Source organism: Mus musculus, chromosome 2, assembly GCF_000001635.26.
Source record: "Mus musculus strain C57BL/6J chromosome 2, GRCm38.p6 C57BL/6J".
Taxonomy (NCBI): domain Eukaryota; kingdom Metazoa; phylum Chordata; class Mammalia; order Rodentia; family Muridae; genus Mus; species Mus musculus.
Genome location: NC_000068.7, coordinates 94,158,103 through 94,186,069, shown reverse-complemented (window position 1 = coordinate 94,186,069; position 27,967 = coordinate 94,158,103). Strand labels below are relative to the sequence as shown.

General features: G+C 40.3%; 2 long non-coding RNA genes across 10 annotated transcripts in view; one reads left to right on the top strand and one right to left on the bottom strand.

Moving 5' to 3' along the window:
- Positions 1–25,434, top strand: part of Mir670hg — a 104,468-nt gene extending 79,034 nt beyond the window's left edge. For 4 of the 7 annotated variants that reach the window (XR_001783418.2, XR_001783417.2, XR_003953879.1 and 1 more), the window contains 2 exons: positions 1,409–1,503; positions 24,862–25,434. This is a non-coding gene — a long non-coding RNA (MIR670 host gene (non-protein coding)). Of the gene's footprint in view, positions 1–1,408; positions 1,504–19,079; positions 19,227–24,861 lie in introns of all 7 variants that reach the window. The other 3 variants (XR_003953876.1, XR_003953878.1, XR_003953877.1) reach the window with 1 other exon arrangement.
- Positions 17,545–27,906, bottom strand: Gm39885. 3 transcript variants are annotated; one of them, XR_003953880.1, is made up of 5 exons: positions 27,080–27,906; positions 26,628–26,677; positions 26,178–26,269; positions 19,774–19,861; positions 17,852–17,943 (listed from the first exon to the last, which is right to left on the bottom strand). It is a non-coding gene; the product is annotated as a predicted gene, 39885 (long non-coding RNA). The 3 variants fall into 3 exon arrangements; XR_866572.3 differs by having other exon boundaries at positions 26,628–27,906; XR_866573.3 differs by lacking the exon at positions 19,774–19,861 and having other exon boundaries at positions 17,545–17,943; positions 26,628–27,906.
- Positions 27,907–27,967: the final 61 nt, after the last annotated feature.

Below are 27,967 nucleotides of genomic sequence, written 5' to 3'. Positions count from 1 at the left end.
CCATAGGGAAGAAGATGTGGTTTTCTGGACACCTGTGTACTTTTCAGCTAATAAATATAAAGCGAGCTTACTTTGAAGTAGCTTATATTTGGTAAGAAATGGCTTCACTAACTGAGAACCACCATCTGAAAAGACTTTAAACTTGTCCTGGACAGGGAAATGTTTTCAGTTGATCTGGTAATCTTGCTTTTCCCAAACTGCTGATCTGCTGATGGCAAAGCCCTGCTGGGTGCTAGAGAAAGAAAGAGAGCATTGTATCCTCGATTCAAGCCCATCTCCAGAACTGGGGTGTTGTTAATAAATGGTCTTGTTCATAGAAGAGCTGTGTTACTTCCAGGTTCCAACCTTACGTTTGCCACTAGTTACTAACGTCATTGTCTTCCTGGGCAAACTGAATGACCCCTGTTAAATAACATGTGCTGCCATGTCATCAGACACTTTGGTCTTCAAGGAAAGAATGGAGTTATCTTCATAATGATGCTGGATGGTTTCTTGGAGGAAGAAATGAATTAGATTGAAGGGGGGAGAAAGCCAAGCAGGCCTCAGTGCAGAGAAAATGGATGGTAAATTATGATCCAGCAAAATTTTCTCAGAAGTGCAATGTTCATCAACTGCATGTTTTCTTTTTAACGTTGTGAAAGTTAAATAATGTGTAAGGGGGAAATTATTATATAAATAGCATCATGGGTGGGGGACAGGGTTATGTCTAGAAGGTTAATTTTGATTGATAAAGGATAATTAGCAAGAGTGACCTAATGTGCTCTCTCTGTACATTTATAGGGTCTGTACACTTATAGGTGTACAGATAAGGGAAGACTGGGCTCTGTAGAATTGGTCAGAAAGTAAATTTTCAGTGAAGCCTTTTGCTAAACCATCACTGCTTGGGAGGGGGAGGGAAGGCAGAATGAAGAGAGACAGTGGGAACACATATAGAACATTGCCCAAATGTGGGTGCTTATGTGGAGATACTCCAGTTTCTCTGGATCATCACGGCCACTTATAGAATGTTTGAGCTAAATGGGACTTTGGAGCTTGTCCGGTACAACCCCCTCATTTTACATTTTACATTTCTATGAGGATAGAAACTTTGTGAAAATTGGCTAAGATTGCAGTACAGTGGAACCAGGGAAGCTGGGGGTATACTAACAGAGGATTAAGTGTGTGTGTGTGTGTGTGTGTGTGTGTGTGTGTGTGTGTGTGTGTGTGTGTGTGTCAGGGATGGGATTCTTCCTTTTCAGAGTGATGTCTACTTAAGAAAAGTAGAGAAGGTGATTTTGCCAAATTAATTAAAAGAGAGATTTGGGGGGGGGGGGAAGATGGGGGAATTGTGGAATTTTATGCTTTAAAATCTTAGGTTGGATTTGTAGTTTATGTTTTAAAGTTAATAAGGGAAACTTGTTATTTCTAGGAACTCCGTTACTTGCATGGAGAGGAAGTTTGCAAGAGAATTTGGCAGTTCTGCTGGATCAAGCAAATAAAGATTGGCAACTGGAGCTAGAGCTGGTAAGTAGTGTGTGTTAATCTGTTTCTGTTTAGGATGGGTTCGGCTTGGCTCTTGAAGCAATTGCTCTTAACTAAGTGTATGCATAGTACTTTGTTTTAAATCTCGGATTGTCTCGATAGGAATTAATGAGTCAGATTAATGTGGCGTGGAGTCCGGAGCAGAGGACAGAGCAGGGTCTATTCAGAAGGTTAGGATTGCTTTGCTGAGTTCCTTTTACAATTGCTGGCCTGGGCTGGGTTGGAAGGCGTCTGTCTGCAGGTTGAAAGGCTCCCTACTGTGCCTGTCCCCCCCCCCCCCCAGTTACAATAGCACTGGGTTCCTGAATAGGGACCAATGGCTAGTCTAGCTGCCTAGCTTGCCTGTTTTCCTAGAGAAGAAGAAGCTGGTAACTCTGAGGAAGAAGCAAAGAGATTTTTGTGGCACTGTACCTACTTATGTCTTATTCTTTGTGTATATATACACATATGTATATGTGTGTGTGTGTGTGTGTGTGTGTATATACACACACACACACACCTACTATGTCTGAAATTTTTAAAGAGGATTTTAATTTGGCATTTTTTAAAATTAAAAATAACATTATTGCACCAATGTCTTACTAGTTGATGGTTGGCACTTTGTGAAAGTTTGGGAATAGTGGAAGCTCTCCATATTGTTGTACCCCTCAGCCTTGTATAAGGACAAAGCTAGGAAGAATAGATGGAGAAAATGGACAGAGCTGAGAAATAAAGGCCACCTTGGCTTAGATATCTTTGGATTGTGTCTTCCCGGGCTGCTCTTATTCTAGGGTCTGCTTGTTGTGCTGGGTGATAGAATAAGTCAGAAAAGGATAAATGGAGACAGTGCTGTTAAATGTTTTCCTTCAGCCTCTCGTGAGCATGCCACCAGGCAGCAGACGCAGCAGCACTTAAGTGTGTGTTTTGAGTGCAGAGGCTTGGAGGGTTATAGTGCTTCAGCCAGAATTCTTGGTTGGGTCTCTGTGTGGTCAACTCATCTACCCTTGAAAGAGACCTCTGCTGTGCACGTGCAAAATTATTTCATAAAGAACACATCTTTTGGGAAAGTTAGCTGAGATGATCAAACGTTGCAAAGAGTGACATATAGGAACAGCATTTTTTTTTTCATGTTCATCTATATTATATAGAATTTGCATGTTCTAGGTGGCTCTTGAAACATCTATGTCAGTGCTGAGCAAGATACCGTCAGTGGCGGGCAGGGTCAAGGCTGTGGCTAGCATTTTTTTCCTGAGGTCCTACCCATCTGTGCTCTCCAACCTCATGTATTTATCAGTATGACAACCCTCAAACGCAGAGAAGGTGAACAAGAAATTGCCAGGGACTGGAGATTGGATGTGTTCCGAGTAGGGAGAAAGAATCTTAGTCAGGCTGTATTTTACATCTAAACCCCCAAACCAAAAGAGACTATGGCATCAAGTTTTGGGGAGATAATTGTTAAGCAAATTTTGTTGTTCTATTTGTAAAAAGAAAGAGGAAGGTGCTGAATGGTGTGTGGTGCAGTTGTACCGAGGAGAGAGTGAGACAGCAAGTCCTGGAAACATCATGAGGAGGGAAAGCACCAAGAGACTGACCATTCCGCCTCTCTAGAATCGGAAAGAGCAGGCACAGCCCAGAAATGAAGGAGGCAGGGGAGGAAGGTGAAAGTTTTCTGAACAGCAAGTTTTTTCTTGCACAGAAGGCAGGTGAGTTAGTGAGGGACTAATCTGAATCAGGGAGAAAATTATGGTTTGAGAGGGGTGGGAGAAGCACTCTGCGTGTTTGCTAAAATCCAGATTAAGTCATAAGCAACGAATCTATCAACCATAGGGAGGACAGCGTTCTGAAGATTTCATTGTGGATAAATTGCTGTGGAGCTGGGAAAACTTTTCAAAGTTTGACACTTTAGGCTTTAGAGGCTTTTTATTTTTAATTTCATCTTTTATTTGAAGTTTAAGTTATAAATATTATGTTTTAAACAGACAGACATTGTTATTTATTAGAAAACTTGTGAAGGCAGATAAGGTTAGTTAATGATAAAATGTCTTAAGAGGATTTTAAAACTGGAGTCCTAAATAAGACCCTTTCATCCCAAACGTGTTCATGGCAGAATAAAATACAGAAGAGCTGCAGCTTGAGAAACTGCAAACTTGTGGCCCCTTTTTGACAAAATTTAAAACACGATTAAAAAAAAAAAAGTTTCCAGCATTGATTAAATTATTTGCAATCTTTGCTGTCTAACATTAAAACTCAGAAATTCAAATATCCTTTGTCCCATTGTGATTTATCACAGGGCAGGAGTAGCCATAATCATTTACTTAGGGTTTTCTTTTCTTGTGGGAAAATATCACGCATTATACCTCCTAAAAAAAAAAGTGGGATTTTCTCTCTCTCTCTCTCTCTCTTTCTCCTTTCTTTCTCTTCTTTCTTTCTTTGAGATTTTTTTTAACATTCAAACTTTTTTCTTTAGGCAAGAAAATATTTTTCTATTCTTTATTAGTTGACAGTGGAGCATTTTAGTCAGAGCGTAACAATAAGTACTTCAACTTTGCTTATCCTAAATAACAGAGAGAACAAAAATGACAGAAAGTAGTATTAAGTTAAATCAAAGTAATTAATTAGAAATTTTTATTTAAAAAGATCTGTTGGTTGGTTAAAGAGAGGGAGAGAGGTGTGTGTGGGGGGGGGGGAGAGAAAGCATTTTGCTTGGTTTTTGTTATAAATTACTAGTACAGAATTCTCATAATCTTTGAAAAGTACTTAACACATGGCAAAATTGAAGTGAAAGTTCTACTTATTTATGATACAAAGTCAGAAATAAAGGGGTTTTTTTTTAGATAAATTATTGTAAATAAAAATGTTGAGCAGTCCAATAATAAAAAATACTATTCGAGTTAATTTGAAAGACTAGTTAGTCCTTGCTTGAGAAGCAGGCCGAGAAATTCAAATTAATTAAGCTTTGAGTAAGTAAGCTTAAATTACAGGTGAGATTCTTAAATACGTAATAGAAGGAACTGTTTTGAAGGGTCAGGAGAAAAACATAAACAATTGGTTTAATCTGCCGAAAACCTCCACTTCGTGTGTGTGGCCCCTTTTCAGGTTTGGGCGATTGTGTTTGTTACAACAGTGATGTGGGTAAGGATAGATAGATTCATTCTTGAGCAGATTGTAATATCAGCAACACATTCTACTTCTATGAATACTTTTATTAGCATGGTTTATATGCACGATGATATAACTTACATGCACTGAAAGCAGATGTTTAAAAGCAAGTAGCATAAAAAATGCAGTTTCAACATCTAAACAGATAGTTTAAAATTCTGTTACCTATTATTTGGAATTAGAACAAGGACATGGCCACAGAAATTACACATAGAATCTTCTTTAACTATGCAGGGATGCATATCTTAGGCAAATACCCAGCTCCACATTTGAGAAAAGAAATGTTTCTTTGTTTCTCTACAATTGGTAGCTATGAATAGATATCTGGTAATTTCAAATATATTAATAGTGCTAGATGTAAATACTTTGAAAATAATTTAGTAAAGAGCTTAAGTTAAAAAAAACACACTTTAAAATTCATGTAGTAAATTAGAATTTAAAAACATGGGTAGAAAATAGTAACTTTCTTGACATGAAGTTAAATAATTCATTTCCACAAAAAATTATTCTCTTCCTATAAAGATATTTTTATTAACACCAAATATATAGTTTAAGGCTTACTTTAATTACTTAGACAAGATATGTTGGGCTAAATTAATTTTCAAAAAATGTTAAATGGGAAAAAATTAGAAAGTTTTTTCTATTGTAATTCTTATATAAATTTCTTTTCTATACTAACATTAATTTTTTATTGTAACAGTTAAAATAAAAGAAAATATGACTGACTTAATAGAAACAATGTTTTCATAACTCTGATAGGAAAGTTAGAAGCTTGGAGATATATATACATATATATATGATCAGTTTCATTTCTTCATTGTTCCTGAGCCCTTCTTATAAATCAAATATTTAACAGCAAGAGGATAATATATAAAATATGCATCAATTGTTTATGTTTGATAGTTATTTAAAATAGGGAGAAAATGAAACTTTGTCTGGTTAAATGCTAACTAAAGTGCCAAATGAAAATTAGAAAGATCTAACACAATATAACAACCTAAAAATTTAAAGACACACATGTTTATAATTTTTGTATCTTAGTATGTAGTGTAGCACTTGTTATTTATGAAAGTACAAATTGAAGTAAGTAAAAAGTAAAAGATAGTTAAGGATTTCTCTCATTGTACCTTCCTAGATGTGAAACATAGTAATAAACTAACTGGAACATTAGGTAAGGAATTATTTAAAATAGAATTTGGAGAATTGTACTGTATAATATATAGAAGTATCTATATAGGAAGGCTTTGGTGTGGGTGTATGTGTGTATTAGGATTTCTGAGTTTTGTGATCTAAAATGAATGAAATCTTTTGAATATCCTTTCAAATTGCAAAAGTCTTCTGTGGAAAAAGTGGACATTGTGTACATTTGACTTTATATTAGGGACTAGGAAAAACAGCAAGTATTTTAGAAGAATACTAGTTGTTATTTTAGTGCACGCATCAAACTCCAAACAACTGTTTTGCCCCTTAGTCAGTTACCTGTCTGAGCATGTCAGTTTGTATATGTATATCACGGACTTTTTAAGCCATATTGATGATACAATCATCTCTAAAAATGAATTGTTAATCTTTACTGAAATTATGGCCAAAATATTTGAAGGAAATGCATTTAAAACTCTTATTTTTAATTAAATTGAAACAGACTTTGAAAGAGTTCATTCATGAGTAAAGTATGCAATTATGCAGTTTCCTGAAAGAATAAATTCTCAGCATAGTTTGTAAAATATTATAAGAATGTTTATTTGTTGTTTGTTGACATTCTTAAGTCAGGAAAAAATTGGCATTATATGCTGTTGTTATTGATAGTCTTTCTGTTTAAAAAGGGAAGTGTTTGTTAGCACATGAGGTTTTTTTTCTTCCTAAAATTTTAGCTTGAAATTGAAAATGTATATTGTTCACAATTAATTTTTCTTACTAAGGCTCACTTGAAGTTACATGAAGTTTTTAAGTCAATGTATTTGAAAATTTTTGTTTTATTAAATGGAGAGACGTAGAACATTGTAACAGTTACAGGATGGTCTTTCTCTTGATTCCCAGAAAAAATTTAAATGTATTTTAAATTAATAGTGTTGAGTACAAATTTCTCTGAACTATGATAACTTAGAAAAATGAGAGAAAATTGTAAAAATTAAAGGGAAAATTAATTGAACCTAAATGTATCCTTGCAATGGTGTATATTTGACTGTGTGACATCTCTGGAGATTAACAAAAAGTACTCTGCCAGGGATAATGTTCTGTGAAGCTAAGCTGATTTATATGATAAGGGAAAGAGTCCAGATAGCGTAACTGTAGTTGTTTGTTAAAAATTCCGAAGTTAGTTTCTGATTGTGATGGTTGAAAGTAGGTGCAACAGTTTGGTTTCAGGGCGAGAAAGGGTACAGGGCTTGTCAGCCCTATAGCCATAACAGGGTTAACAGCGGGGCCGCCCGCTGCACTCTGGGAGTTGTAGTCCGCGTGCATTGTGGGAGTTGTCGTAAAAAATCCGCTCTTTTTTTGCTGTCATGGCCGCCTCCGAAAGGGCGATAAGAAGTTTTCTGCTTTCTGAGGGTCTTGGGGGACTGTCTGATCTGTTAGAAGGCTACCAGCAGACCCTTGGGGTGGCAGAGACCCTGGCATTCTTGTCCCGGGCGTGGACAAGAGGCCTGAGAGGGTCCATGCTGGACTTGCAGTGTTTCCATGAGCCAGGAGGCCTGTGACTGCTTGTGGGGTCGCAGGCGGCCACATCCTGGTGGTCTGCCCTTCTGCCTTTGACCTGTCTGTCAGTATGGCCTGTGCCTGGGTGTCTGGAGTGTGCTCTCTGCTCTTATGGTTTGTGTTCTGCTCCGTCCTCTTGTCTTACACACTCTGGAATCGTGGTTGCGCAGGACCCGAGTGTTGCTGGGCCTTTTATTCTGGGGGTAGTGGGGCTTAGGAGAGAGCCAAAATTTTAGCAAGCGTGTTTATGTGGGTGTTGCCTGTCTGCTTTGGGGTGTAAGAACTTGCATGAGTTCTCGGCATGGGTGCGGACACGTATTTGATTGTCTTTTGCTTGTACTGAACTTTGACCTTGTTTGCAAATTTTGTTTGTCCAGCTTGTGGCTGTCTCCTGTTAGCGTGGTTTGTTCTTAAACCTGTACAAGTGTCTCCGGGAGTGGGTTTTGAGTTGTTTGTGGGTAGGTATATGGACAAAGCTGAAGTGAAAGCTGGTGGCAGGATCACAAGTACCTTTATCTTTAGGGAGCAAAGCTCTTTGACTTTCCTGGTGCTGAGAAGTTATTTAGATTCTTTTGGGGGAACCCAGGTTTGTTGTTACCCATGTTACATTTGGCTCACAGTGTTCCTCTGCAAGTTAAGGATCTTTGATACTGGCTCTTGGGAACACCTGAGGCAGAATGGATTACTGTGAATCTCAGGGTATTAAGATAATATAGTTGCTGAGCATGTCAGCACCTGTCTTACCTGTCCATACAGAATTAGGTCTCTGTGTTACTGCCAGTGTGTACTCTTAGGTACATTCTGTCTATTTCCATAATCTGGAGTTATCCACCCTGAGGTATGATTGCTTTTGCAATAAGGTTTTGGGACCCCAATACCAATTTTTAGTTTTAAAGGGAATCATGTGACAAGACTTACAGGGAAAGGGTTAAAAGGTTGCATTGTGATTGGTATTTTCTTACATGTAAAACTGTTGCTTTGTTTTTGTATATTGTTTAAGAATGCTTTGATGTGTGTGGTGAGGAGGGTTTCTCTAATTTTTTCATCTTTACAGTTGCTTTCCTCCTGACCGCTTAAATGTAATAGAAAGATCCGGCTAGAATTGTATGTGCAATTCTGTTTCAAGTGACTTCAGTCTCCTATCCATAGACTCAGTGCTTGTTGGATTGCTAGTCAGCTTCCTCCCCTTTGTCCTCCTCTGTTACTTAACTCACTTGCCCGTCGAGTGAAGATTGAGAAATGTCATTTTAAAATAATCAATACTGCCTGAATGCACTAATGCTGGCAAACTGATGTCGTATCTGGGAAGGCAGAATGTCAAGAGTAGCTGGGTTTGCCGGGGCATTCCAAACTATCACAAGCACAGTGTTAATTTGCTTTGAAAGAAGTTGCAGTTACCTGCAGCTTGCTAAAGAATGCATTAGGAAGCCTTCCGAAGGTGCTTTGGGAAGGGCAAGGTCCTGACTTCAGTAAAGCTGGGGATGAATTTAATCTTTGTGTCTGGATACTTACGTAAGTAGATAACATTTCCCTGTGAAGCAGTGAGGTTTTTATACCCCAGAATCCTGGCATTTCGTCCCCAGGGCCTCTGTTAGGTACTTTCCACGGTGTGCATTCCAGTTTTGGAACTGCTGGGAAATGTTTTCTGTGTTATTCACTAGTAGCAGGATTAATGGCTTCAGAAAAGAAAATATTGTAAGACCTACTTATATTTTCTGTTTAAAGTTCTTAAGGCTGTACACACTTGCTTGGAATTAAAAGTTTCACATGGCTTCACCAAAATTTCTTTTAGTGTGAAATAACACCAAAGATTAATATATTTAGTTACGTTTTTACCTGTGTGTGGAGGTGAGGTGGGGGTGGGTGTTCGTTTAGAGCAGAGTTAGGACGACCTGTGGATGTTAGTTCTCTCCTTCCATCATATGGGTCCCAGGGTTCAAACTCAGGTTATCAGAATTGGTAGCAAACATCTTCACCCAATGAACTATCAGCGCCCTCAAAGGGTAATTTTCCTAACCAATATCTTATAAATATAAGCTTTAGAAAAGTCTACTGTTTTTTCAAAAAAGAAATCCAGGATCTGAAGAAATAGCTTAGCAGCTAGGAACACTGGCTGCTCTCCCAGAAAACACGAGTACTTGAGTTTGGTTCTGAGCATGACCAGTGGACAGCTTGTAACTCCAGCTCCAGGGATCTGATGTTTCTGGCCACTCCAGGAACCTGTCCTCATGTGACACTGACATGTGTACATGCACACATGTACATTTTTATGATTTTTAAAAAGTAAAACCTTGCTGGGCAGTGGTGGGGCACGCCTTTAATCCCAGCACTTGGGAGGCAGAGGCAGGCGGATTTCTGAGTTCAAGACCAGCCTGGTCTATAGAGTTTCAGAACAGCCAGAGCTATACAGAGAAATCCTGTCTCGAAAAACAAAACAACAAACAAACAAACTCAAACTTTTGAAGATGACAAATACTTAGTTTTTCCATTTATCACTATAACCAAGATGAATGGGCAGTAGGAAGGGGCCTGGAGTCAAGCCTTTCTAATGTCTTGTTTTCCTCTATGCAATGGTTTAGTTTCTGAGAATAAGTAGTTTATTCGTGTATGTGGATCAGTGAACATTTTTATGTGCATATGTGTGTACACATATTCAAATGTGTGGGTTTACATGTGTACGGAGGCCAGAAGTTGATGTAAGATGTCTTCCTCTACCTTATATACCAAGGTAGAATCCCTAATATGAACCCCAGAACTCCCTGATTTGGATAGTCTAGCTAACCAACTTCCCTCAAATCCTCCGTGTCTCTCCAGAGCACTGGATTTACAGGCAGGTCACCTTGTAGATTCTGTGGCCCTCAACCTGCATAGCAAGCTCTGAACTATCTACTCAGCCCATCTATGACTATGAGTGTCAAAACTGCACAACAAGATCATTCAACACCCATTTAGAACCTGACCTTTAGTTTTCATTTATATTATTTGAAAAATAATTGGTTATTGCCATTTGTATAGCTACATATGGATTCCTTAAGTTTAACATATTTGGCTTAAAATCTCAGTACTCTTATAAATTTGTGTGTATGTGTGTCTGTGTCTCTGTGTGTAGGTGTGTATGTTTGTATGTGTGTCTCAGTGTGTCTAGGTGTGTGTGTGTCTCTGTGTTTGTGTGTATATGTCTGTGTGTGTATCTCTGTGTGTATATATGGTGGTGGGCTTACATGTGCCATGTTGCAGAACGTGCAAGTCAGAGATGGTTTTGTGGAGTCAGTTCTCTCCCTTTATGTGGCTTCCATGGATTGTGCTCAGGTCACGAAGCTTGTACAAGCACTTTACCCAGTGAGCTACTTTGCTGGCCCCAGATTGCAGTACTCTGAAAATGGAGAGTGTTGTCAACCCCCCCCCCTCCACGTCTGAGGGTTTTGGGTTTTTTTGTTTGTTTGTTTGTTTTGTTTTGTTTTGTTTTTGATAACGCAATGGTGCAGTCCTTGAGTGTGAACTTTGTAGATGATAGAGCACTGAATCACATTAACGTCAAAAGTTTGGTCGGGCCTGAAGATAATTTTTTTCAAGCTTTCTCTAATGTACTTCATTTGTTGGTTCTCCAGTATGCATTTCCAGAACAGAATTAATAAGTTTGGTCTGCTGAGCAGCATCCCCATCATTGTCATCAACAGCAGCAGCATCATTGGTTTTTCGAGAAAGGATTTCTCTATGTATCCCTGGCTGTCAGAACTCGCCTTGTAGACCAGGCTGGCCGTAAATTCAGAGATCTCCCTGCCTCTGCCTGCCAGTGCTGGGATTAAAGGCATGCACCTCCATTTCCAGCTAAGGCCTTACTTTTTCAAGGCAGAGTGTTACATAATTTTAATGGGCAGGATAGAGCCAAACAAGTTACTTTCAAAATACAGTGTAGATAAAAAATACTGATTCATCCCCATAGGTAAGAAAGTGAGGAGGCATGCGTTTGTATTACCTCTTAAAGGTTTTATGTCCTACAGTGTCAAAGACCATAAACGATCATTTTTGTTTGTTTCTGCCTCGCTGACTTTTCCATTCATCTTTCTACCTCAGTACAGTTTTATGGTCCCAGAACTTAAATGATGACTGGGTGTGATGTTCCACACTTGTGATCCCAGCTCTAGAGGCCGAGGTAGGAGGTTTGCCACAAATTTGGGGTCAACCTGGGTTATAGAGTGTATCATTGTCACAAAAGAACAACATTTAGATGACATTTAAATGATATATTTATTATGATTTTATTAAATCACTGTTTCCCCAAAATCATGTGCTTTGATTGCTTAAAAAAACATTCGTCATAGGAACATGACGACATTAATGAGGAATTCTTGTCCTCTTATATTTTTATACTTAAAAGGCTTTAAGTGTTTTATTCTAGGAAAAAAAAACATGAGTCAGTGACTTTGCTAAGTCTTACCAGAGTTTGGTCTATAAAAAGAAAAGAAAGAAAATTCAGGATAGAAAACTGTGGTTTCCTTTTCTGCAATGTAGACGTTACACTGTGAAGACAGATGTACAGCTTGCCTTTTTTCAAAGGAAGTCTAAAGACCTAGGGGGTGGGCTTATGAGGTAAAGGGCTTGATGCACAAACAGAGAGGCCTGAACCCAGATTTCTAACATCCACATAGAAAGTCAGTCACAGGTGGATCCCAGGGCCCACTTACAACCAGTTTATCTGAAATAGTGAACTAAGGGTTACTTGAAAGATCCCACCCTGGCTCTGCACACATGGACTTACATGTGGACAGGTGTGCTACCCCCATACTGGGACATACACCTATGCCACACACTAATACAAAGAATTTGAAAGGACTTCTTGCCTCACACTCATGAAATAAGTAGATTGTGGCAATGTAGTAGGATGATGTAAGAAATCGTGACTTTAGTCATCGAGATGGCTCAGTGTAGATAAGGGCACTGGCTATCAGCCTGATGATCTGATCTCAGTTTCTGCAACCACGTGGTGAAAGGAGAGAGCTGACTCACAGTTTCTCCCCTGACTTCCACATAAGTGTGTGGACGCACACGCACACACACACACGCATGCGCGCACACACACACGTGCACACACACACGCGCACGCACACGTATCAATAAAAGTTTTTAAAGTTAAATTTAAATCAGTGAATGAGACTGAAGCCACAGCTGCTTAAGAGCAGATACTGCTTTTGTAGAAGACTGGATTTCAGGTACCCACATTGCGTCCCTCGGAGCCACCTGTAGCCTCTATAGGCACCTGTACTTGGGTACACAGTACCCAATAAAATAAAATCCTCAATTCACAACAGGATAAAGTGGCTCTGTATGCTTGCTAATCTAACAGTGTTTGTGAACTGCTTTCATAGTTTAGAAGAAACCCCTAAGTCCATACTTTTCATTGTTTGCAGGGAGTTTTGGTTTTGTTTATGAGGAAGCCATATATTTTTCAATGAGATTGTGTTAAAAGAGTGGCCAGGTTTTATGTTTCATTAGTGCCCAAAGGTACAGAATACATGCAGTGTATCAGGGAAAAGGGCCCATTTAACTAAAGGTTTAAATGATTACAGTGATTTTTAAACTATTCGGAGCCATTTGCTAGAATTATTTTCCAGGGCCTGGAGAGAAGACTCCGAGGTCAAAACACTCACTTGTCTTTAGAACAGGAGTCTGGCCCCAGCACTCACACTGGGCCGGCCGTTCACAAGCAGCATAGCTGGAGGTCCAATGAATCAGACACTGCACTGCGGCCTCTGGACACACACACATGATACATCTTTACATTTTTTTTCTGATAAATTTTTAGTTTAATATCGTATAATGGAGTTTTTTTTAAGTATGTATGTAATGACCTACTCCTAGGTAAAATCTGACATAGCTCATATTAATCTTATTTCATACCAATTTAAACTTTTGTTGTGTGTGGTGTATGAGTTCAGGCACATGTGTGCCACAGTGCACATGTGGAAATCAATTTCTGGGAATCCGTTCTCTTTCTGGTATATAGGAAAGCGCTCCCCTGTCTCCCCTGTGCCTTGTACTGTAGGAGAGCTGACCTGGGGGTTCTCTTGTCTCCACCTCCCATCTCCTAGGAATGCTGGGAACTTCTGGTCCATGCCACAGTTAGCTATTGTTTTTTTTAACAAGGGTTTTGTTGATTGAACTCCGGCCAACGCTTATGAAGCAAGTGCTTTTATCTGCTGAGGCATCTTGCTGGTTCCATACTAATTTTTGAGGCACATGATTTTTTTTTTTATCCCAGCATAACATTTTAAAAAGTAAATCAACGTGTGTTAACTCCTCTAATCTATTTGAAAATGTGTTCTACAGAGTTGGAGAGGTGCTGGAGAGATGGCTTGCCTGCTGCTCTTCCAGAGGGACCAGGTTCTATTCCCAGCACTTCTGTGCAGCTAACAACTGTCCAGTCCCTCTTCTGACCTCCTTGGGTACCACATGTATGTCACACAAAACATTTGCAAATAAAACACCTACACACAAAAATAAAAATATGCCAAAACACACTTGGAGGATCAGGGTAGTGATTCATACCTATTGTTCCAGGATTTGGAAGGCCTAGGTAGGTGGGTTGGTAACCTGGTCTATATAGTGTGTTCCAGGCCTTCCTGAACTACTATATATATATATATATTGGCCTGAGCCCGAGATAATAGTTTTCATAAATCAGTAGGAAAGTATGGAAAGGGATAGCTGTGGTTTGACCGCTGGTGAAAGTAAAAAATTTAAATGACAATGTGGCAGATTGTGTCTTCTAAAGATAGCAGCTACACTGTCACCCCCCTCAGCTGCCATTCAGCAACATGACATTTGATCAGAAAAAAAGGCTGGTGGTACTCATTGGTTCAGCATGTACTTAGCATGCTTGATGCCCAGGTTCAACTTCCCCAACCTTCAAAACAAACAAACAAACTGGAGTCTCTCTGCTTAACTCACAACTGCTTCTTGTGATGGAAAGCTAACCCCTGTGTAAGAACTGTCACCCTGAAATCACTGCTGAGAACTCCAAAGTTCTGTGAAGATGCCCTGGAAAGACCCCAGAGGATATCATTACGTGGGGAGGGGAAGGAGCTTCACAGCCACAGACAATAAGCTCTTCAGCACCAGTGCCCTGTGCTGCAGTGGGAGTCTGAGGGACCAATGGAGGCTGCCCAGTTGCACAGTGTGGGGCAGTTTGTTTACAGCAGTGGGAACAGGAACAAATTCTGGGGGGAAAGATTGAATATCTTGTAATAGGAAACAATGTGGGAGTATATTTTACCTCTAAATTTGGCAACTAACTAGTATTTACAAGAGACAGAATGTCAAGGCCATAACAATAACTAAATAAAGGTCCCCATAGGACAATAGTCCAAGACTATAGACAGGAAGGTTTTAGAAGAGTAAGTCTAATGAGCTAAGAACATTAAAAAAAAAAAAAAAAAGTACTCACAGTCACTAGAAATCAGAGGATCCCAAATTAAAATGACAATATTCAGTAGACTAAAAAAAAAATTAGAAAGATAAATGAGGGAAAAGTCTTGGAGATTATGAATAAAGTGGTAAAGTCATTCTGAGGACAGCCTGGCAGAATATAATTCAATAGATACATGTATTACTCCTAGATGGAATTGGTAAAGAAACAAATGCAGCCAGGCAGTAGTGGTGCCTTTAATCCCAGCACTCAGGAGGCAGAGGCAGAGGCAGAGGCAGAGGCAGAGGCAGAGGCAAATGGATCTCTGAGAAGTCAGCCTGGTCTACAGAGGGAGTTTCAGAATAGCCAGGGCTACACAGAGAAACCCTGTCTTGTGGGGGGTTGGGTGGGGGTGGGGTGGAGAAGGAAAAAGGGAAAAAGAGAAACAAATACAATGATAAGTATCACAGTGTTGACAGAAGAGGCTTAGCTCTAACATGGGGTTCACCACTGTGGAGTTTTACAGATCTAATATAGTGGATGTGTATATAGTACCATGCATCTGGTAGAAGCAAAAGAGGACCATGTATATTCACAGTATATGGCCTTTTAGAAATAGTGGGACTAGAGCAATAGTTCAGTGGTTAATAGCACAGACGACTCTTCCAGAAAACCTCGGTTTGGTTCCTAGCACCCACATGTCAACCCACAACTGCCTATAACTCTGCAGATCAGATTCCTGCACACATGTGTACATCTGGTATACATATTGTATATGTGTGGTGTGCTCAGATCTGCACATATAAATAAGGTAAGTATGTATTTTAAAAATAGTGTCTAGCAGAAATAATAAACAATGGAACCAATTGCTTAATACTATCAGTGTACATTTTAAGTGTACATGAGAGTGTTTGGCAAGAGACTGTTCCAATAGATATATCAGACACGTTGGAACAGCTAGGTTGAGGCCCACGGGAAAACATGGCCAAAGTGTTCATTCTGTAGGGTTTGGAGATTGTTACAACCTTTACTGAGGATTGTATCAAGTCCTTTAAAATGCTCCTAATTCTCACAAGAAACCAAAACCACTAAAATTGCACCAATAAAAATATGAAATTCTGGGCTTGAGAGATGGCTCGAGGTTAAGAGCACTGCTCTTTCAGAGGTCAAGTTCAATTCCCAGCAACCACATGGTAGCTCACAACCATCTGTAATGAAATCTGATGCCCTCTTCTGGTGTGTCTGAAGATAGTGACAGTGTACTTACATACATAAAATAGATAATTCTTCAAGAAATATGAAATTCTTCAGTGTGGTGATTTGAATATGTTTGGCCCAGGGAGTGGCACTATTAGGAGGTGTGGCCTTGTTGAAGGAGGTGTGCCATTGTGGGAGTGGGCTTCAAGACCATCCTCCTAGCTGCCTGAGGACAGTCTGCTCTTGACCTCCTTTGGCTGAAGATGTAGAACTCTCAGCTCTTCCAGTGCCATGCCTGCTTGGATGCTGCCATGCTCCTGCCTTAATGATACTGGACTGAACCTCTGAACCTGTAAACCAGCTCCAATTAAATGTTGTCCTTTATAAGAGTTGCCCTGGTCATGTGACTTGTACAGTGAAAGTGTGAAATTGCTAAGAGGAATGGGTACCTATGTAATGAAAGACATACTTTGCTCATGCACTGTAAGACCCATAACTGGGGAGCCTGTAGCTTTTTCACATGAATCTATAAAGGCCCATAAACAGTCCCAATCTAAACGTCTCCTGGTCTACATAGTTTTATGAAATAAAATAGCTGATTCTAAAATATGGGTAGAAGTTCAAAATCTCCTCCAATGTAGTCAAAACAAGTTGGAGAGTTTAACATTACTTGGTTTTAAGACTCCCTTTGAAACTTAATTTCTGAAGTAATCAAGACACTGTGGCTCTTACAGGATGGTGGATATATAAATCAGCCGGTTGTTACAAAATGGAAATATACATCTAACACCAAGGGATTTCAACCAAATATGAAGGCAAGTCAGTAGGGGAAGATAATCCTGTTCAACAAATGCTGCCAGAAAATCTTGGTCCACAAGAGAGGAAAAGACCCCTGTACTGTGTGTCTTATGATGTATTCATGGATTAACTTGAAATGGTCACGCAGCTAATCGTAAAAGCTAAAAAATTTTAGAAATTCATAAACTTAAATCATGCAAAGTCTTCAATCAGACATAGAAAGCAAGAATTGTAGCAAAAAATAAATTGGACTTCATCAAAGTTAAAAACAACCAAAATTATGTTTTGATTATGTTCTGTTAAGAACATGAAAGGCAAACCACACATATGGAAAATTATCTGATAAAGAATGTTACCCAAAGTCAGGTGATGATGCACACCTTTAATCCCAGCACTTGGGAGGCAGAGGTGGGTGGATCTCTGTGAGTTCGAGGCCAGCCTGGTCTACAGAGTGAGTTCCAGGATAGCCAGGGCTACACAAAGAAACCCTGTCTTGAAAAACAAAACAAAACAAAAATTGCTGTCCAGATTACAAGAGCCAGAGGTGGTTGATGGTATCAGGAAGACTGTTTGAGACACAAAAGGGTTGTTGCAATATGAACTCCCAGGGATTGTGACAACATGCAAAACACCTGCTCAGGCTAGACAAAATCCCAGCATTGAGAAGGAAGCTGAGAAGATGCTGGCGTTTCATAGCTGCTCGAATAGTGAGAACTGGTTTCCTTTGTTCTTTCTTCCTTCTTTTCCTCCCTTCCTACATCCCTCTCTCCCTCCTTCCTTCCTCTTTTTTTAAAAGTTTTTTTTTCATTTTTTTTTTTTTTGAGACAGGGTCTCTCTATTATGTAGCTCTTGTGAAGTGGAAACCAGGTTCTTTGGAAAGTCAGTTATGTTGGATGGTGTTTTGCTAGGGCAAACACGTGAAGAAACATTTCATTGAAGCATATACAGGAAAAAGAATGTTCTGCTAAAACAAGCACATAAAAGGACATGTGATGAAGGATTCTTCACTAATAGCACACATGTATTGGTCCGCCTTACACTGCATAGTTGAGATCCATTTGTTGGGACTCCATAGAGAGATGTACCAAGAAACTTCTGGTGGTGTGCCTAGGCTTCTTGCTGCTTCCTCGGCCTCAGGCTGATTGGCAGAATGATGTCAGCTGAGACAGAGGCATGTGCTGAGGAAAGACCTGTGGAGAACGTGATATTTGGAGGAAGTATAAAAAGAATCTGATGGACAGTGATAAAGGTTGAGCTTAGCTTGCTTATAAAGCTAGCTGTACAGGGCTTTTTGGTCTTGTGTCTTCACTGATTTTCAATACCATGAGAGAAGCACAGCTGAGAGCTTTTCCTGGCTTTCCTGCTGGTTCCTCCTGCTGATTTGTGCCTAGGCTGAGGCCTGACTGTCGCTGCTAGATAGTGCCACGGCTGCGGGTTCATGTTTGCCATCCTGACTCTACTGAACTGAACTGCTGGTGTGCCCGTGAAGTGTTTGCTAGTGGAGCAAGCTGCTGCCACTAACTTGTGAACTAACTGAACTTTTGATTTCCAGACAACACAGATGGGATTTGCTCTAAAGAACCCATTTTGAAAAGGTCCACTTCCCCAGTATCCTTTCTTTTCCACTACCTCTGATGGGTGGTTGGCTAGAAGGGAGATTAAACTGTTTACTAGCCATCATTAAAAATATATTTGGAAAAATTAAATTTACACTCAGGCTGTCCTGGAACTTGCTTTATAGACCAGGCTATCCTCAAACTCACAGAGCTCTGCCTGCCCAGCATGTTGTAATACTGCTACACAGCAACTAGCTAACAAGACTAACAGCACTGAGATGCGTGTCTGAGGAATGGAATTCCTCCCATTGTTTCCTGCTCTTCTGCATTTCTTACCCCAAGGAATTGAAAGTTTTGTTCACTCTTTGAAATAGGCTGGTGGTCAGCAAGCTTCAGGGACTTGATTGCCTCTACAGTGGCCCCAGTTTACAGATTACAGATGTGCACTGCCGAGGGGCCTTTTCTCTGTGTTCTGGGGATCTGAATTTAGGCTCTCACGCCTGTCAAATGGACACATCACTAAGCCTTCTCCCCAGACCTAGTTTTTGCTTTTCTATTTATTTTCAAACTGGCAGAGACTAATAAACAATTTATTCTCTCATTAATAAATAAGGATTAAGTGGGATTTTGTGATAATATGTAAATATTTAAAGGTACAGTACATCAATATATAATTTTCTTCCCATGGGAAATGGATGAGATTAAAATTTTAGACACAAATTCTTTAGCAACAAGATCATTGATTTCCTTTATTATAAAACCCACTCTAGGGGCTGGAGAGATGGCTTAGCAGTTAAGAGCACTGGCTGCTCTTCCAGAGGATCCAGGTTCAATTTCCAGGACCCATATAGCAGCTCACAGCTGTCTGTAACTCCAGATCCAGAGGATCCGACATGCTCACACAGACTTACACTCAGGTAAAACTCTAGTGCATATGAAATAAAAATAAATAAAACCAAAAAGAATGGTGATTCTGGGTTTTTGTATCTTCCATAGCACTAAATTCAGGGTCTACACTAATATAAGAGCATAATAAATGGTGTATTTTTTAAAAATTAAAAAAATTAACCACTCTAATGTATATAAAACTTTTAACTGGTGACATGTCTTTAATCCCAGAATTCAGAAGGCAGAGGCAGGTCTATCTCTATGAATTCAAAACCAGCCTGGTCTCACGGAAGCCAGGGCTACTAGTGAGATCTCAAAAAAAAATTTTTTTCTCCTCCTATTAGATTAAGACTCGGTTTATATCTTAAAGCAGAGGAGACTGGATATGAGGTTTGAACAAGGGCAGAAATGTGATTACATTTAAATTGGAGCCACAGTAGATTCCCTGGGGAATGTAATGGACAAGGTCAGAATGTCACATCCAGTAAGCAGGCAAATGTTCCCACCTGCTGGTGGAGCGACTCCTGAACGGTGTTCAGGAGTCTATGGACCACATAGATCATTGTATGTTCTCACCTGCACGCAGGCAAAGAAAGAAGTTATCTGCATACTGTTTGAATATCCAATCCATGGGCAATAAAAGCCTGGACGGTCTTGGATTTGTCTGTCAAGAGATTATGGTCTCAGAATTAAGGAAGTATGATGATGCCCCCCCCCCCCAATATTGGCAGGCTCCAGAACAGCAAGAAGGAATCTAGATGGCATAGGAAATATTAAATATTTAATATTTAATATTGTAAATCTTTTTGAGTATCAGCTAAGTTTTTGAAGCTAAAGAAGTATTGTTAGTAGATTTTTATTTATCATTTTTATTTTTTGTGGTTATATGTGTGGCGTGTATGTGCTTTTTTATATGGATGCGAGGATTTGAACTCATTCCGCATGTTTGTGCAGCAGACACATGTATCCACTGAGCTATGTTTTCTACGTACTTGCGAACTGTATTCAAAATTGTCATCTGTCCACAATCTTTGTTTTTCTCCCTCTCTATAAATTTGCAGTGAATTAGATTTCTATAGCAGCACCATTTCATATGTTAAGACCAGCTTATCTCCCCTCTTCTATGAATAAGAAGTAGTCTTTGGAAAGCAAGTCTTTTCTGAACATTACCATTTAAATGATTAAAATATCTCACTCATGAAATGACAAATGAGTAGCTTATTCAGAAGGACTTGGTGAAAACATTGACGTTACGTCTCTTGCTCTTCTTGTAAATCAGACCAAAAATAGATCCATGCTGTGTAACTTTCCCAGAGAGTGTTCTTCTGTAGCCTTAATAAACACACATGATATGCAGGGATAATGAGATATGGAACTAGTCACCAATAAGATAATTTCTGAGCATTATCTGAGACCGCATATAGGTTGGAAATAGAAACCGATACCGTAGAATTACTTAAATACTGATTTTTAAAAACCAGTTTTTATAGGGGTTGGGGAGATGGCTCAGCAGTTAAAGCACTTGTGCTCAAGTAAGTATGAAGACTTGATCCCCAACATCCACATAAATACTTAGTGAGCGTGGTGGCCCGCGTGTGGGAGGTGTAGACAGAGGATCTCTGGAGCAAGAGGGCTGGCTAGACAGGCCAAATCAGTGAGTTCTGGGTTCAAGTGAGAGACCCTGCCTCAACCTATATGGTGCAGAGCAATCAAGTAAGACTCCTGACATAGACCTCTGGCCTCTGCACATACACACACGTGCATATATAGTGCACACATAAGCATAAGGAAAAGGAAGTTCCTCTCTCACTGAACCAGAGGCTGTGAAGTTTCATTTCCAGGCGTCTAACGGCTGTTATCCATGTGCTGGTATTGTTCTTTCCTTTTGAACTTGTATAACATTGAGTATGGCAAAGCCATTGGGGTCAACTCTAAGTCAAGACCTGACACCACACAGTGGCTCATGACTAGCTGTAATTCCAGTTCCAGAGGATCAAATGCCTTCTTCTGATCTCCTAGGACACCAGGCACAGACACGGCACACATTCATATGTTCAAGCAAAACACTCATACATTAAAAAATTGTGTGTGTGAGTGTTTTTAAGAAAAGGAAACCTTGCCATAGAATGGAATTTGGGGACTTCATGGAAAGGGCTCTATGATTTGAGTTCACACAAACACACATGACTTTCAACTTTATTGATCACAGATTAGTGGCTTAAACCAATACCACACATGCTTATTACAGGTATAGAGACTAGAAACTGGATATGGGTAGACTGAAATCAAGGTGTCTGCATAGAGCATTTTGGGGCAAACTATATCCAAACATTAGTTACCAGAGTGTTCAGATTAAAGCACCTGGAATCCCCAACAAAGCAAGGATCAGCAACCCTGGTCAAAACTTCAATTAAAGAGGCAAGCAATTATGAAAAGCAGAGACAATACTCATTTGATGTGGTCTTTGAAAGAGACGCAAAGTGGTCTAATTGACCCTCCGAATGCATCTTTGGGGTCCCGAGGGTTAAGTTTTAATAGAAGGTAAGAAGTATGGATAGCTAAGCAGTTCAAGTCTGGGTGTGGTCCCATCCACCTCTGACCCATCATTGTCTCTGCTCCAGTCTCCCTTACAAGGTTGTCTGGCAACTTGTCCTAGGAAAAGAGTTCCCTTCTGACAGGCATCACACTTCTGCCTTTTCTTTCTAGCTGATATTCCAGGGGTGACCCCAATTTCGTGGTGACCATTGTTTTAATAGTTTATAGTTCCAATAGACTATTGATCTGTAATCTGTTGGGGAAGAGAGATGGACACTTGTGTCTCTTTAAAGTAACTTCCTTTCTGCCAGGATAGATACAACATCAAGGGGTAGACATTTCCTGGGTGGGGAAGATGAGTCCATTGGTGAAGTGCTTGCTTGTCCAAGCATGGGCTCTCAGTGCAGATTCCTAGTATCCATGTAAAACTGTGGGGCATGCCTATAACTCCAGCCCTGGGGAGAGCAGTCAGGCAGACCTGGAGCTCATTCATCAGCTTCAACAACTAAGCTGAAGAGTGATGGAGGAAGGTACTTGGTAATGATCTTTGATTTACACACATGAGCACTCACAGAGGCAGATACAGACACAGAGAAACAGAGAGAGAAAGAGACAGACAGACAGACAAACAGACAGACAGACAGACAGACAGACACACACACACACTTCTTTTCTTCTTCCTGGGCTTTTGCAGTGCAGTTGTCAACAACCTTTAGCCCTCCTTGGCTCGAGGCTGCTCCTCTATACTCAGCCTCTATTACCACTTGGCTTTTTTCTCTCTACCTCTCTGTATTGCTTCATATCTGACTCTCTCTATGAGGGCTGGTAGGATTTAAAGCTATCTGTACCCAGTATAAAACCATCACAACTTCTTTATATTCCCAAAGACCCTATTGCCAAATAGGGATATCTGTTACAGATTGGAAGGTGGCCAGGTCTTCTGAGGAGACATTGCAACCAATGACAGGGACAGGTCTTTCAGGGAACAGATCGTAAGTTTGAGATTTGCTTGCTCAAGCTCTATTATGGAGTGCTCTGGGGACAGCAGCTATAAGTCAGCGAGGGAAGAAGGATTAAGCTGAAGAGGCTGAACTGAGACCATTCCAATAGAAGCCTCAGGCAATATGACATGGAGCCCTGCAGCTGGGAGGCCTTTTCAGAAGTATCTATACATAAAACAAAGGGTTCAGACTTGAATTTGTCTGCATCTACCAGTCACTGAGTACAAGCTCCCATTGTGGAGGGGGTGAGGCAGCTCTGCTGGCCAATGATAATGCTCACCGCATGGAGGGACACAGCTGTGGGCCTTCAACAACCAACACTAATGGGAGAGGAAATGTCCTAGGCCTGTAAGGAAGCGCTGGACTGATGCCCCGGCATCCACTATATGATACTTTATGAAGCAAAAGTTAAAAATAAAACAAATTAAGCAGTGTTATATATCTGTATCTCTCTCTCTTTCTAGACATCTAAATATATGTATTTGTGATTAAAAGTGTGTTTAGGACAGTTCTTGGGTGGTTGGTTTGCCATTTTCCATTACAGTTGGTTTTGGTCTGAGACAGAGCTCCATTATCTAACTCAAGCTGACCTCGAACTCTCGACCCCTCTGTCTCAACCTCCTAAGTGCTGTGCAAACACCACCATGCCCATGTATAACTAGTTGATATTTTTCAATCTTTTTGTATGCATCAAATATATTTACCAAGAAAATAGAGAGAGAGAGAGAGAGGAAAAAAAAGAAGGAGACAAAAGCAATAGAAATCAAATTAACAAGATTCTTTGGGAGGGCAAAATAATCCATCAGCAGACACGGAGTCCATTGTGAACACGAGCATTTAGGTGAAGGAAAGCAAAGAATGCACATTCCTCTGTAATTTTTGTGCTTGCTTGTGGAACCGTCCTAATATTTGCAGGGTTGGTCTGGCTAAAGCGTCACTGTTTGCTTCCCCTTCACCTAGTTGCAGCTGGTTTAACTGTGGCACTGATTTTTTTTTTTTTAAGATAGCTGGAGTGATTACTAAATCTGGTGATACAATACAGTAAAGTGATTACTGGGGCAAACTGGTATGTCAAGACACGTCAGCTACCAATCAGGAGAGGTGGTAAATGGCTTGGCACACTTTTCTGTTCTATTTAAGTCTTTATGAGCGTGTGAATTGAAAAAATAAGGGAGCTATTAAAGCTGTATTTTTATTTATTTATTATACTTATTTATTTGTGTGTGTGTGTGTGTGTGTGTGTGTGTAGGTCAGAGGGTGGCCTTAGGAGTTGGTTCTTGCCATCATGTGGGTCTGAGGGAATCTGAGGGCATCAGGCTCAGTACCAAGCATCTTTACCCACTGAGCCGTCTCACTATCTTTAAAGTTGTATCAAATGGGCTGATCTCAGTTTTATTTGAAGACCATGTTTATAGAAGTGGCCATGAATTGAGCTCAAGTTCTGTTTGAGCAGAAAGAGCCCTGAAGTTCTTAGGTGCAGAATGGCTTGTGGGATCTGGCTGTGACATGTCACCCAGTGAGTGCCGGGGTGGATTCCGCTGATCTCGTTGGCCAGGCTAATGCTTTCTTCTCCTTCCCTCCAGAAGTTGTGGGCATGATGGAAGAGCATGAGTTGCTCTGATAAAGGAGGTCTGACTTTTTTAGTCTTCTCTCATACATTACATAGTGACTGGAGGTTTCCTCTCCCTCCTTTCCTCCCAGACCCCCCCCCCCCACCTTCTGTCTCTCCCAGATAGATACACTCCTCCTCTGTTTCCTGTCAGAAAAGGGCAGGCTAAGTAGGTCTGACTCTAGTCAAAGGCCTGTGAACAGCTGCCCATCCCTGCTGGACCTTCAGGTGAGCTCTCAAGATGATGTGTTTCTCGAGCTAGACCATGGCGTTTAGGGGTCCTTGCAAAAAAGTGCTTACTAAAGAGCTGGCTTCTTTGTGACATGAGTGGGGCTGATGTGTCTGAATGCAGTGACGCACAGGAAAACACTTGACGTGAACACATACAATATTCTTATGGTAATGCGTTTCTGCTTAAGGAAGCCAAATATTAACTTCTAATTAACCTAATGCTAAAAGTAGTATTTGTTTTAAATTAGTTTGTTCATCACAGAACTTTTTTTTTTTTTCTCAACCCAGGATTTGACAACTGGATGTGAGAATCGAACCAAAGCTCCCTGTGTCCACCTGGTTGGCAGAGTGCTTCCCCAGCACAGAAGGAACTGGTACACACGTGGGATTCAAGCACTCAGGAGCTGGAGGCAGAGCACCAGAAGCTCAGGTATAAGGGGTTCAGGGTCAGCCTAGGGCACATGAGATCCTGCCGAAAGCAACAACCAAACTCAACGTGCTGAACTATATTCAGCTGAAGATCAGATAGTGCAGTGGATGGCAGAGCTGTTAAGAACAGGTAATGAAGACTTGGACCCTTGTCTCAATTGTTAAGCTATGATAGTATTCTTAAAAACATCCAACTTCTATAGAGTTCCCTAATTATGAAAATTTCTTTTATACAGTTTAGTACTCCTGGTTTTGCTGTGCAAATTGAATGTGGATTTGTAGAAATTTGTACCAAAATGTAGAAAAACTGCCAAAGAACTTCAATGGAAATCTTTATGTACTATTACAATGAAATGCTGTTAATTCATGTTGCTTACATTAAAGACTATTTTCAACTTTAAATATTTTAAATAAATGATTCTGAAGTCCCAATGTGGTTGTGTCTGATTCTCTATGTCTCCTATTCCTTCCTTCCTTCCTTCCTTCCTTCCTTCCTTCCTTCCTCTCTTTTCTTTCCCCCTTCCTTTCTTCCTTTCTTTCTTTCTTTCTTTCTTTCTTTCTTTCTTTCTTTCTTTCTTTCTTTCTTTCTTTCTTTCTTTCTTTCTTTCTTCCTTCCTTCCTTCCTTCCTTCCTTCCTTTCTTTCTTTCTTCCTTCATTTCTTTCTTTCTTTTCAAACAAGGTATTACTATATAGACAAGGCTGGCCTTGAACTCACAAAGATTGAATGTCTCTGGCTCCAGAATGATGATATTAAAGTCATGAAACACTATACCCAGCTTCTTATATATTGTTTAAAAGAAATTCTACAGCAACAATTGTTATTTGCCAAGACAGCTTCTGAGAGACTAATAATGAAGCGTTTTCCCATATTCTAGTATAAAAACACTTGAGATTTGCATTAGTTGGCAGTAACAGAGCTAAGAAATCTGTCATGGTATATTTTGTTTGCAGAGTGAACAAGCCTTGTTGTAGAACTGGTTATGAGAATTTAATAGAAAAGAAGGGCAACCCCCAGGTTTTGCATCTCGAAGAAATCATGAGTAGTGAGTGGTTCAGCTAAGGAGATGGGGAAGAAAAAGTAAAGATGTGTCTTAGTGACTGTTCTATTGCCATGAAGAGACAACGTGTTCAAAGCAACTTATAAATGAAAGCATTTAATCAGAGACTTACTTACAGTTTCAGAGGGCAAGTCCATGAACAACATGGCAGGGAACATGGCAGCAGGCAGGCATGAATGACTCTGGAGAAGCAGCAGAGAGCTCACATCTAGTCCACAAGCAAGAGGAAGAGAGAGAGAGCATGCTAAGTTGGAATGGCATGAACTTTTGAAACCTCAAAGCCCACCCCCAATGACACACCTCCTCCAACAAGGGCACACCTCCTAATCCTTCCCTAACTGTTCTATCAACTGCTGACCAAGTCTTCAAACATAGGAGCCTGTGAGTGGCATTGCTGTTCCAGCCACCAGAAGAGGCATATGAGGGCAGGTGTGGAGTTTTATTTTTAAATTTATTAAGCTTGAGTGGAGAATGTAGCTCAGTTGATACACTACTTGACTAGCATGTGTAAAGCTCTGGGTTCAATCCCCAGCACTGAAGTAAGAAAAAAAAATGGTGTCACATACCTGGAATCTCAAACCTTGGGAGGTAGAGGCAGCTTAGGATATTTGACATCCTGTCTCAAAACAAAAACAAACAATAAATGTATTGAGCTTGAGTGGAGATATTGAATGAGCCCCTGGACCTCTAAGTAGAGCCTGAACAGCGACTCCATTTGTTTACTTTATGTCTGTCTCCCTGTCCGCTGAAGTACTTCCATGCTCTTCCAGAGATCAGATTTTTGTGTCCCCTTAAAGCTTCCCTTCAGGGCAGGGGAGATTGCTTGGTGGGTAAAGTATTTGCTGCTCAAGCATAAGGCCTGTTTTCAGAGTCAGGGCCACAGCTTGTGCATCAACAAGTGAGTTTCGGTCACCTGTCCTTCCTAAGTCAGCTAAAACAGTCAAATTAATAGTGCAGAACAGCAGGAAAAGAAAAGAATAAAAAAAGATTTGGGAAAAGTTATAAAGAGACCCAGTACCTTCCACCAAAGCCATGTTTTAGGTTCTGATGTGCAGTTATGGTTTAAGAATGGGCCAGAGTAACATAAATCTAAGCAAGTCAAAGTGTGGTCCAGCCAGCTCACCACTGGCCCCTCATTGCCTCCCCTGTAAGGTGTTCTGGAAGTGTTTGCCCACGTTTTAGGTTTTCTTTTATCCCAGCATGAAGTCCCTTGATGGGGGTGAATCGGTTCCTGTTTTGATTTTATTGTTTTGATTGTCTTACAGTAAAAAGTATAGGACACAAATATCTCTTTAATATCCTCCCACAAAACAAAAATAAAATGATTTTGGTTTTTACTGGACCAGGTCCAATAAAAAAATTTGAGTTTCCCAGAATTGCTCCATAAGCTCTGTTCTTGTAGGATACTTTTCATTCATCTTACAACTGTTAACGCTACTACACAGTAGAGTTTTCTGGAATTCCGAATTATTGGGAACAAGTATAAAGTTCATTGTGGGAGCTAAGGCAGTCATTCAAAAAAATGGAGCGAAAGCGTGCTCTGCAGACAAAGGGGAACCGTAAACCTTCATCTGAAAAGTCTGAGGAATTAACAATCCGAAAGCGGTTATTACTAAGACGTAATCACAAGCACTACTCCAGCTCCTCCCGGACTTCTACTATATTCTTCCCTTTCCGGTTCCATTCCTTCCTGAAATGTGAGCTAAACCCAGTTAGGTATCACTGGCCAATCAGCGCGCAGCCTTCCGCAGTCGTAAGGGCCGCCTCTGCCAATGAGAGATCCCTGCGCTTCGGTGGTGCGAGGTAAAGCTTGTGGGCGGAGCCAAACGTTGAGCGGCTTGTGAGCGAGCCACTGTCTTAATACGGAAATGCGGCTCTGAGCGCGCCGAAGGGGATTGTGGGCGGG